The sequence below is a fragment of the Nerophis ophidion genome, linkage group LG02 (assembly GCF_033978795.1).
Source record: "Nerophis ophidion isolate RoL-2023_Sa linkage group LG02, RoL_Noph_v1.0, whole genome shotgun sequence".
Lineage (NCBI taxonomy): Eukaryota > Metazoa > Chordata > Actinopteri > Syngnathiformes > Syngnathidae > Nerophis > Nerophis ophidion.
This window is the reverse complement of record NC_084612.1, coordinates 69,419,997-69,433,427: the sequence shown is the minus strand read 5'-3', so window position 1 is coordinate 69,433,427 and position 13,431 is coordinate 69,419,997.

The window sequence follows — 13,431 nt, the reverse complement described above, 5'->3', positions numbered from 1 at the left end:
ATACATATATATATATATATGTATATATATATATATATATATATATATATATATATATATGTATGTATGTATGTATGTATGTATGTATGTATGTACAGTATGTATGTATATATTTGTATATTTATAAATATATATACATATGTTTATGTGTGTGTATAGATATATATATCTATCGCAAGAAACCTTATTGCCCTCTCATCGGAGGGTGCTTACAGACATCAGTCATTTACCAAGCAAAGGTAATACGCAAGGACATTAACACAGCCGACACGTATGTAGGATTAACCGAAGCAGCGTTCAAAACAAGATGGAATAATCACAACGCCTCCTTTAGAAACCAGACTTTGCGGAATTCTACAAAACTCAGCAAACACATTTGGAACGTCAAAGACAATAATGTTGAATATTCAATAACATGGCAAATTCTTGCATCCAGCACACCTTACAACAGTGGTAATAAAAGATGCAACCTATGCTTAAAAGAGAAACTGTTTATTATATATCATCCAGATCTATCATCCCTCAACAAGCGCTGTGAAATTGTTTCAACATGGCGCCAGAGACGGAAACACCTCCTAGGTAACACATGAGCCAATCACCACACCCTACGCCTGCCTGTACCCACCCACTCTGTGCCCTATATAAACCATTGTATGTGAATGCTTACATTAAAATCTCCGGATGATTGAGGGAACCCCTCATGAAACAGTTCTGTAGAGACGAAGTAGTCTTGTGATTTTTCCCACACCTACATATATATATATATATATATATATATATATATATATATATATATATATATATATATATATATATATATATATATAGACAGACGGTGGAAGAGGGGTTAACTTCGTCCGCCTCACAATACGAAGGTCCTGAGTAGTCTGGGGTTCAATCCCGGACTCGGGATCTTTCTGTGTGGAGTTTGCATGTTCTCCCCGTGAATGCGTGGGTTCCCTCCGGGTACTCCGGCTTCCTCCCACTTCCAAAGACATGCACCTGGGGATAGGTTGATTGGCAACACTAAATTGGCCCTAGTGTGTGAATGTGAGTGAATGTTGTCTTTCTGTGTTGGCCCTGCGATGAGGTGGCGACTTGTCCAGGGTGTACCCCCCCTTCCGCCCAATTGTAGCTGAGATAGGCACCAGCGCCCCCTGCAACCCCAAAAAAGGGAATAAGCGGTAGAAAAAGAATGGATGGATATATATATATATATATATGTATATCTTTATATTAATGTGTATATACAGTATATGTGTATAAAAGGAACACATGCATTAAACAATTCGAAGCCCTTAATTCGGTGAGCACTTTCTGTCCGCGTCACGTGCCGAGTGTGAAAAACCAAAATATAATCCCGCATGACGGCAACACAACCTGACACGTGCGGCCGTGTCTTCCAGCAGCTAGCGCTTGTTTTCACTTTTCGTTTGGTTCACGGGTCCACTTTCGCTCAAAGAATACCAGCAACCTCCCTGCACTCTGCAAAATAAACCTTTTTTTTTTTTTTTTTTTTTTTTTTTTTTTAGCTTTTGTCGTGGCGGGCCCCTACGTGCCAGTGAGTTTGTTTAATGGAGACACTGCACGGAGGAGCTACGGGCTCCCTTTTTGCACGCCGCTAAACCGCCTTGGCAGCGGGCGTGTGTGCGACGCCGAGCTGGAGGCCGCGTCTTTCTACGCACTTCAGACTTTTTGCAGACCAGCACAGCCCCCCCTATTTGTTTGGCACTCATCAGCGGGTGACTTGTGAAAAAGCGCCCGAGTGAGGATTGTAAGTGAGCAGGACACTCGTCACAGGTCCTGCCCATGAGACTCAGTGACACCTGTCATCACGGCTTACTCTGAAGACCTGCGACGTAGCACCTCCAGCCTCGCCTCCGCCGCCATCGCACCAGAGAGGGAAGGGGGGGGGGGGATTAATGGATCCTCTCCGTTCCCGACTGGTAGCGAGGTTAGCGGGCACAATGTGGGCTGAGAGGAGGGATGAGGAGACGAAGAGCGAAGTCGGCCTGGTTTGTCCTTCAGATGATGCGTTCAGGGCCCTGTGGCTATGACTTCCCCACATGACTGTGTGCCCGGGACAAAGAGGCTATGTGTGTGTGTGTGTGTGTGTGTTTGGAGGATGCGCTACAACCACTTCACTGTTCACGCATTACTTTATATTGTCAGAGTTATTTGGTGACGAACCCCAAGATGCAGAGATGGAGGCAGGCATGGAGTGAGAAAACATGATTTAATAAAGATACTAAGACAAAAATCAAACAAAAGGGTACTAACGCAAAGCGCGCACGAGGCGGATAACAAACTAAGGGTGTTTAGCATAGAAGCTAGCAAGAAACAAAAAAAGGGCCTAGCGTGGAAGCTAGCGGGTTGCAAACAGGAAAACAGAAGTCGTTACTTGTAGAGCGAAAAAAAAACAGAAGCAGGGAACAAACGAATGTAGCTTACCGCTACGCTGCAATAAAACGACACGATAGCAACGACAATGATCCAGCCCTGACTGGAAGACAAAGTGGGTACAAATAGGAGCGGGATGATTGACAACAGGTGTGGCCAGGTGCCAATCAGCCGCAGATGAGGTGACAGCAGCACACAGGGAGACAAACAGGAAGCTGAGCCAAAATAAGAGCACTTGACAGGAACTAAAGACAGGAGATACTAAACACAGAGGAAACAAAGACAAATGCAGAGGAAAAAACTAAAACATAGACAAACTGTCAGGGGAAAGCCTGACATATATGGGAGATTATATTTTGTTTTATGAAAATTGTTTTAACCTTGGCGGAAGTGCGCCACACTGCGACCTCGGTTGAAAAAAACCCCAAAAATCTAACCAAAAAAAACCCCTCTCATTAGTTCCGTGTCACAAAACATTGTGGCTGTAGGCAACCTGCTGAGTTTTTAACCCCACAAGATGTGGGTGGCTGCATTTGAAATCTTAGCTGACGTTGCTTAACACGAGGCGGATTACAAACTAAGGGTGTTTAGCATAGAAGCTATCAAGAAACAAAAAAGGGCCTAGCGTGGAAGCTAGCGGGTTGCAAACAGGAAAACAGAAGTCGTTACTTGTAGAGCGAAAACAAAACAGAAGCAGGGAACAAAAGACTGTAAGTTACAAACAAACGAATGTAGCTTACCGCTACGCTGCAATAAAACGACACGATAGCAACGACAATGATCCAGCCCTGACTGGAAGACAGAGTGGGTACAAATAGGAGCGGGCTGATTGACAGAAGGTGTGGCCAGGTGCCAATCAGCCGCAGATGAGGTGACAACAGCACACAGGGAGACAAACAGGAAGCTGAGCCAAAATAAGAGCACTTGACAGGAACTAAAGACAGGAGATACTAAACACAGAGGAAACAAAGACAAATGCAGAGGAAAAAACTAAAACATAGACAAACTGTCAGGGGAAAGCCTGACATATATGGGAGATTATATTTTGTTTTACGAAAATTGTTTTAACCTTGGCGGAAGTGCGCCACTCTGCGACCTCGGTTGAAAAAACCCCCAAAAATCTAACCAAAAAAAAAACCTCTCATTAGTTCTCTGTCACAAAACATTGTGGCTGTAGGCAACCTGCTGAGTTTTTAACCCCACAAGATGTGGGTGGCTGCATTTGAAATCTTAGCTGACGTTGCTTAACACGAGGCGGATTACAAACTAAGGGTGTTTAGCATAGAAGCTAGCAAGAAACAAATAAGGGGCCTAGCGTGGAAGCTAGCGGGTTGCAAACAGGAAAACAGAAGTCGTTACTCGTAGAGTGAAAACAAAACAGAAGCAGGGAACAAAAGACAGTAAGTTACAAACAAACGAATGTAGCTTACCGCTACGCTGCAATAAAACGACACGATAGCAACGACAATGATCCAGCCCTGACTGGAAGACAGAGTGGGTACAGATAGGAGCGGGCTGATTGACAACAGGTGTGGCCAGGTGCCAATCAGCCGCAGATGAGGTGACAATAACACACAGGGAGACAAACAGGAAGCTGAACCAAAATAAGAGCACTTGACAGGAACTAAAGACAGGGGATACTAAACACAGAGGAAACAAAGACAAATGCAGAGGAAAAAACTAAAACATAGACAAACTGTCTATGTACCATATGTCCCGGCAAGAAATCTGCGTTCAAAAGACTCCGGCTTATTAGTGATTCCTAGAGCCCAAAAAAAGTCTGCGGGCTATAGAGCGTTTTCCGTTCGGGCTCCAGTACTCTGGAATGCCATCCCGGTAACAGTTCGAGATGCTACCCAAGTAGAAGCATTTAAGTCTCACCTTAAAACTCATCTGTATACTCTAGCCTTTAAATAGACCTCCTTTTTAGACCAGTTGATCTGCCGCTTCTTTTCTTTTTTCTCCTATGTCCCCCCCTCCCTTGTGGAGGGGGTCCGGTCCGATGACCATGGATGAAGTACTGACTGTCCAGAGTCGAGACCCAGGATGGACTGCTCGTCGGGACCCAGGATGGACCGCTCGCCTGTATCGGCTGCTGATCCGCCTCCGCTTGAGATGGTCTCCTGTGGACGGGACTCTCGCTGCTGTCTTGGATCCGCTTGAACTGAACTCTCGCGGCTGTGTTGGAGCCACTATGGATTGAACTTTCACAGTATCATGTTAGACCCGCTCGACATCCATTGCTTTCGGTCCCCTAGAGGGGGGGGGGTTGCCCACATCTGAGGTCCTCTCCAAGGTTTCTCATAGTCAGCATTGTCACTGGCGTCCCACTGGATGTGAATTCTCCCTGCCCACTGGGTGTGAGTTTTCCTTGGCCTTTTGTGGGTTCGTCCGAGGATGTTGTAGTCGTAATGATTTGTGCAGTCCTTTGAGACATTTGTGATTTGGGGCTATATAAATAAACATTGATTGATTGAAGCCTGACATATATGGGAGATTATATTTTGTTTTACGAAAATTGTTTTAACCTTGGCGGAAGTGCGCCACTCTGCGACCTCGGTTGAAAAACCCCCCCAAAAAATCTAACAAAAAAAAACTCTCATTAGTGCCGTGTCACAAAACTTTGCGGCTGTAGGCAACCTGCTTAGTTTTGAACCCCACAAGATGTGGGTGGCTGCATTTGAAATCTTAGCTGACGTTGCTTAACACGATGGATAAATAAATAATTACGCTGGTAATCACAGTGTTAAAAATCCATCCATCCATCCATTTTCTACCGCTTATTCCCTTTCGGGTTAGCGGGGGGCGCTGGCGCCTATCTCAGCTACAATCGGGCGGAAGGCGGGGTACACCCTGGACAAGTCGCCACCTCACCGCAAAAATAATGTTCAATTTATAAAACATTCTCATGCATCCATTGTTTTCTACCGCACCTGTTCAAGAAGTCACATTAATGGGAAGAATAATTGTATTTATTATTGGTTAGCTTCAGAATGACCAGAATAAGAATAAGAGACCTATTATACGCTAAAAAAAATTTGGTCTTTACTAAAAATGCATACATTTAGTTGTATTTAGTGTTAAAAAATATGATTATAGCTCTCACGGAAATACATTTTAAAATATTTGGCTTTCATGGCTCTCTCAGCCAAAAAAGGTTCCCGACCCCTGCCCTAGGGTAAACCGGGTAACACAAGGCATATAGACAGAGCTTAACCCATTGTTGCTATAACAATCTACAAGATTAATATAGGATGACTCTCTCTCTTCCCTTTCATATTTCGGTATTCCTTTTTTTAATTTTTTTTTGTTTCATTTATTTATTTATTTTTATTATCTTACTAGCTACTAGTGCGGATCGGTGCGGCGTCTTCAGTAATGCGGACGTTGTCTCGATCCGTTGTGGTGAAGAAGGAGCTGAGCCAGAAGGCAAAGCTCTCAATTTACCGGTCGATCTACGTTCCCATCCTCACCTATGGTCATGAGCTTTGGGTCATGACCGAAAGGATAAGATCACGGGTACAAGCGGCCGAAAGGAGTTTGGGGCTCTCCCTTAGAGATAGGGTGAGAAGCTCTGCCATCCGGGAGGAACTCAAAGTAAAGCCGCTGCTCCTCCACATCGAGAGGAGCCAGATGAGGTGGTTCGGGCATCTGGTCAGGATGCCACCCGAACGCCTCCCTAGGGAGGTGTTTAGGGCACGTCCAACCGGTAGGAGGCCACGGGGAAGACCCAGGACACGTTGGGAAGACTATGTCTCCCGGCTGGCCTGGGAACACCTTGGGATCCCCCGGGAAGAGCTGGACGAAGTGGCTGGGGAGAGGGAAGTCTGGGCTTCCCTGCTTGGGCTGCTGCCCCCGCGACCCGACCTCGGATAAGCGGAAGATGATGGATGGATGGATGGGTCTTACTAGCTATCATTATGTATACATATTGTTGCATTTGAACAACTGTATTGTTGATAATAGAAGTAAACTATTGGTTTTGTTCATGATCAATAGCGATTTTTCTATTGGTATTTGTATTGCTCCAGTTTTAGTGTAAAAATGCTCATGGTCATTACTATATTATTCATTTCACTAACTGCTTATTTGCTATCACCTTTACCATCATATTTGTACATATTGTATGTGCTGGTGTTGTTCTATTGTTGTTGTTATTGTTGTATTTGCTGTTGTTGTTTTTGTCTCTCTGTCTAATCCCCCTCTTATCCCCACAATTTCCCCCTCTGTCTTCCTTTTTTTTCTCTTTTTCTAGCCTCTCCTGCTCCGGCCTGGCTGCACCAAATGATAATATAAATACATTTAATAAAGTCAAATTCAAATAAGGGCAACAAGAGAAGTATCCTACACTTCTCTTTTGTAAAGTAAATCTGAACAGCCGATATGGGCATCTACATCAACTATGTGATTTGCTTAAGAAGCTGGACAGGACAAAAAAAAAAAAATGAAATGCTTAAAGTTTGAAAACTATTTTTCTTTATTTAATGGATGTATTTGCAAATACTGCTTTGTTTTTCTGCTGTTTCTTTCTTTTTTGGGGGGGTGTGGGGGGTGGGGGGGGTATGGTTGGGATATAAACAAAATAATATTCTGACATTTAGGGCAGATAACATATATATAATGTATGTCAGGGGTCGGCAACCCAAAATGTTGAAAAAGCGATATTGGACCAAAAATACAAAAAACAATCTGTCTGGAGCTGCAAAAAATTAAAAGCCATATTACATACAGATAGTGTGTCATGAGATATACATTGAATTAATAGGACTTTAAGGAAACTAAATGAGCTCAAATATAGCTACAAATGAGGCATAATGATGCAATATGTACATACACCTAGCCAAAATAGCATGTTAGCATCGATTAGTTTGCAGTCATGCAGTGACCAAATATGTCTGATTAGCACACTCCACATAAGTCGATAACATCAACAAAACTCACCTTTGTGCATTCATGCACAACGTTAAAAGTTTGGTGGACAAAACGAGACAGAAAAAGAAGTGGCATAAATCACGTCTTAGAAAGTCGGAGAAAATTATGCATGTAAACAAACTAGGGTGAGTTCAAGGACCGCCAAAATTAGTAGGACAAAACGGCGCTCACCAAATACTCGAATCCGTGAAGCATGTTTAATATAAACAGTGTGCTTTATAGCAATTAGGGAGGTTTGTGTCATGTTTGTCCTCCTACAGAAACTAAATTAAAACAAAAAAATATGTTTTTTCCCCCCTCATCATTTCCATTTTTCATATATTTTTGAAAAAGCTCCAGAGAGCCATTAGGGCGGCGGGTTGCCGACCCCTGATGTATGTGAATATGATGTAATGGATAGGATGTAAAAAAAAATGTAATGAAAAAAACAAAAACAAATGGGAGTTTTAAAGACATGAGTTTTTTTTTAATGCATTCTAAATAATACATAATTGCAATAGAACGTCTGCTGGGAGCCTCTCTATTCTGCCAATAAAGCTGTTAAAAAAACAGCCAAACAACTCCATTAAGGTTGTATTTACATGATGTAAGTACATATGTAATGTAGTAACGGGTAAATCTATAATAACATTTAATATTTATGTATTTTGCTCATTTTAAGTAAGTGAGCAGATTGCCCAGCTGGGATTTGTTATCTAATCACCTGTCGCCTTTATTAGCAGCAGCCGGCCAGAGACTCGGGGTTGGAGTTGGAGCGAGAAAGAGACACACACCGAGAAAAAGACTAAAAACAAAGACTGAAACGTGGCAGAAGAGTGGGCTGTCGTGGCGTGTGAGAAAATAAAACAATTGTCAAACCTGACTACCAGAAGATCCGTCCCGATCAGGGGAACCTACAGGAGGGAGACTTCCGCTGCAACCTTCTGAGTTTGTAACCCCACAAGATAGCGGTAGCTGCATTTGAAGTGTTGTGAGTTTTAAAAGGGGTTTTAAAGAAATGACATTTTTTTGTTTGTTGTTTTATGCATTCTAGATACTAAATAATTGCAATTAAAAGTCTGCTAACAATGGCGCCTATTGAAGCCGCTCTATTCTGCCTATAAAACCATTAAAAACACATCAATTAAGGTTTTATATACATTATGCAAGTATATGTGTAATGTAACGGGCATATTTATAATAATATTTATCTATTTTGATCATTTAAAGCGTCACCACGTTCGTTTTTTTGTCAACAACATCACTGACAACTACTATAATATCACTTACTGTACAATGTCTGCTGACATTAGGATGATTACTAATAGAATCGTGTTCTGTTCCTGTTTTAGATTAAAAAATACAATCCGTAAGAAAAGGGGGGTGAAACCGAGCTTCGTTCTCACCATTCACAGGTCTAAGTTGGCTGTCAAAGTGTACCAACTTGTCGGAATATGACCTCATTCTTCTACTATCCAGGTGAGTGGCATGATTTACGGTGTAAAAAAAGTTTGCGAGCCAGGAAGCAGAAAATTAGTCGATCATGTCAGCATTGGTACACAAGCTTGTGATCCCAGCACTGCTGTAAATAGTTGGTCTGCGTTAGCACTTATAATAACAATTTCACCAAAGGGGTTTGGTTGCAGGAGGAGTTGTGACGGCACAGAACCACAAGGGAGTGATGTTGCTCTATATTTTATTATATATATGTACAATATGTAAAATAATACTCAATACAAACTGGAGAAAGTGTGTGTGTGAGGCTATGTGTGTGATTAGCTGTATTGTTTTACCAAATATTGAACGAAGAGAAAGGACAAGGCAGGAAGGCAGTCTGTAAGCAGATGGAGATAGTCAGGGAGAATGGCGAGGCGTCAGAGGTCCGTGTCCAAGCGGAGGTCGAGGTGTTATTGAGGCAGTCCAGAATCGAGGGGAACAACAAAGGATGACAGGAGAACTCGAGAAATAACTGCTGGAGGACAACATGGACATCAGACGCGGAAACAAGGAAGTCACAGGGGGAGAGCGAGTATGCCGAAAAGACGCCAGACAAGGGGTGCTTACTAGGAAGAAGAAGGAAGAAGACTAAGTTCTGTCCAGAATCCTTGGGTCCACTGGTCTTTATACAGCTCCCTCAGATCACTACCATGTGTGCAGATTGCTGATTGCCCACAGCCAGTGCGAGCAGTGGTGTGTCGTACGGAGATGCTGGCAGACCCAGTTGCTGGGTTCGAGCCCGCGCCGTGACAACTTGGTTAATATTCAAATCCCAAAATGTAAATGGTTTATTGTTGGCACTTTTTGGATGGTATTTTATTGGGTTTTAGAACTGTAATTGAGAACCTCCCATTGACTCCGCGGTAGGTGGACTTTTATTTACGTTTATATACGAGTTAGAGCATGGAGATGGCCTAAAATCATCTTTTTAGAAATTATATATATATGTGTATATATATATATATATATATATATATATATATATATATATATATATATATATATATATATATATATATATATATATATATATATGTGTGTGTGTATATATATACATATATGTATATATATATATATATATATATACATTTGCTATCAATTTTAAAAATTCTTAATTGATTATATATGTATATATATATATATATAAATATATATATATATATATATTGTATATATATATATATATATATATATATATATATATTTTTTTTTTTTATTGATTTTTTTTATTCCTAATTGATTTAGAATTTGGATGAATATCAAACAAAAACATTTTCATGCGCCCTTTACAAAAAGTACACTCGATTTGAATTGAGAATGAACTATGAATCAAATCTAATCGAATCGTTCGGTGCCCAAAGATTCATGTGCCTAGTAGACATTATTTATCCCACAATGGGGCAACTATGTGGTTGCAGTGCGGCTACAAAAATTCCCCCAAAATAAGGTAAAAGAGAGATACACTTTAAATAACATAAAATACAGCTATTTATATTAAGATCCGTACTCCGATCTTCCCATATTATGGTTTATTGTTGCATTTTTGTATCACCCTGTTTGACGTCCTTATTTCCTGTTTAGTCCGTCACCACGGTAGCTCATTAGTTCACCTGCCCCCTTGTTATCTACGCACACCTGTTTTCCTCTAATCACCTCCCTTATTTAAACCCGCCCCTTTTCGTTATTCATTCTCGGATCCTAATTTGCCCTCGTGCAACAGTGATGTCTTGTTCGTCCATGCTCTCTATCGCTAGCTCTCACGCTACGTTTATTTTATCCCTAGCTTTCACGCTAGTTGTTTTGTGTTCGCTTTTGTGCCTACGTGCCAGTTTTATTTTCCTATTGGTTTATCCTAGCTTTCATGCTAGAGTGTTTTGTTTGGCTTTTTCCTTAGCTCCTGTTTTTTTGTTCCTAGCTTTTTATTACTTTGATAAATACATTATATCTTACCTTTCCTGTGTTTTGCTTCGACGCATCCACGGGAAAACATGCCGAAGAAGAGTCTTCAACAATTTAAGTGGCACCACACAGCCATAAAAGTAAAACACAACAAAAAACAAACATGTATTTATTATTAAGACATATTGTTCACATATGAAAAACGACAAAACAAGACGAAAACACAATTTATTCTCCAAGGAGATTGAAATCCCAGTGACACAGATTCGATGCCGATAATTACAGGGGTTCTGCACTCCAAACAAGTGATTATTGGTCTGTCGCGAGTCGCCATGCTCGAAGTCGCCGAGACAGAAGGAGGAGGGGTGCAGGGGTTCTGAATAAGGCCTGGTTGGTTCGAGAAAACATTTAACAACTTCCCCTGGAAATTGAAAGAGGAAATAGTTTTGGGCTGGACTGCAGTAGGGGAGCAAGGGGGTGAGGGGGGGGGGGGGGGGGGCGCCCATATGAGGACCAGATGAAGAGAGAGACAGCACACAGCAGCAGGGCTGACAGTGGGAGGGGGGGTAGGGGGGGGGGGACTCGTCTTTTGATGTCCTTCAATTTACATGTCCCAACAGGAACAACAACCCAAAAAAAAAAAAAAAAACTAAAGTGGGATCATTGCGTATTTGTGAACAAGAGTGGTTTGTGTGTTTATGAGGTTTTTTTTTTTTTTAACCATCAACCCCCACCGACTTTAATTCAGCCCGGTTCCACACTAATGACTTCCATCCAATGTGAGGTTTTTTTTTGTTTTGTTTTGTTGTTGTTGCAAGCATAAGAGTACTGTAAGAAAATATCCCCAAGCAAATACCAAATTCGGAGCTTGAAAGCATCCAAAGTAGTCTAGTGCGATGTTTATTTCTTCGTTTTTACAAGCCCCGTTTCCATATGAGTTGGGAAATGGTGTTAGATGTAAATATAAACGGAATACGATGATTTGTAAATCATTTTCAACCCATATTCAGTTGAATATGCAACAAAGACAACATATTTGATAATCAAACCGATAATGCCAGCAACACGTGACACAGAAGTTGGGAAAGGTGGCGATAAATACTGATAAAGTTGAGGAATGCTCATCAAACACTTATTTGGAACATCCCACAGGTGTGCAGGCTAATTGGGAACAGGTGGGTGCCATGATTGGGTATAAAAACAGCTTCCCCAAAAAATGCTCAGTCTTTCACAAGAAAGGATGGGGCGAGGTACACCCCTTTGTCCACAACTGCGTGAGCAAATAGTCAAACAGTTTAAGAACAACGTTTCTCAAAGTGCAATTGCAAGAAATTTAGGGGTTTCAACATCTACGGTCCATAATATCATCAAAAGGTTCAGAGAATCTGGAGAAATCACTTCACGTTGGCCGTAAACCAACATTGAATGACTGTGACCTTCGATCCATCAGACGGCACTTTATCAAAAACCGACATCAATCTCTAAAGGATATCACCACATGGGCTCAGGAACACGTCAGAAAACCACTGTCATTAAATACAGTTTGTCGCTACATATGTAAGTGCAAGTTAAAGCTCTACTATGCAAAGCGGAAGCCATTTATCAACAACATCCAGAAACGTTGCCGGCTTCTCTGGGCCCGAGATCATCTAAGACGGACTGATGCAAAGTGGAAAAGTGTTCTGTGCTCTGACAAGTCCACATTTCAAATTGTTTTTGGAAATATTCGACATTGTGTCATCCGGACCAAAGGGAAAGCGAAACATCCAGACTGTTATCGACGCAAAGTTCAAAGGCCAGCATCTATGATGGTATGGGGGTGCATTAATGCCCAAGGCATGGGTAACTTACACATCTGTGAAGGCACCATTAATGCTGAAAAGTACATACAGGTTTTGGAACAACATATGCTGCCATCTAAGCGCCGTATTTTTCACGGACGCCCCTACTTATTTCAGCAAGACAATGCCAAGCCACATTCAGCACGTGTTACAACAGCGTGGCTTTGTAAAAAAAGAGTGCGTGTACTTCCCTGGCCCGCCTGCAGTCCAGACCTGTCTCCCATCGAAAATGTGTGGCGCATTATGAAGCGTAAAATACGACAGCGGAGACCCTGGACTGTTGAACGACTGAAGCTCCACATAAAACAAGAAGGGGAAAGAATTCCACTTTCAAAGCTTCAACAATTAGTTTCCTCAGTTCCCAAACGTTTATTGAGTGTTGTTAAAAGAAATGGTAATGTAACACAGTGGTGAACATGCCCTTTCCCAACTACATTTGCATGTGTGGCAGCCATGAAATTCTAAGTTAATTATTATTTCAAAAATAAAAAATAAAGTTTATGAGTTTGAACATCAAATATCTTGTCTTTGTAGTGCATTCAATTGAATATGGGTTGAAAAAAATTTGCAAATCATTGTATTTTGTTTTTATTTACATCTAACACAATTTCCCAACTCATATGGAAACAGGGTTTTTAGTTACTATGGTCATCTAAATACTTACTATGGTCACTATGAGATATCTCAGATTGTAGGTGGGGTTTATTTCTTTATGTTTGTTGCATTTTAGTTGCGTTTCGGTTGATTGTAAAATATGTTGTCAATATTCAGTGTTTTATCGTTCATAGTTAATATTGTAAATCCCACATTCTTTATTTCCATGTACATTCTGGGTGTCTCATTCAGTAAAATAAATGTCAAATTCCATTCCGTTTTTTAAGGC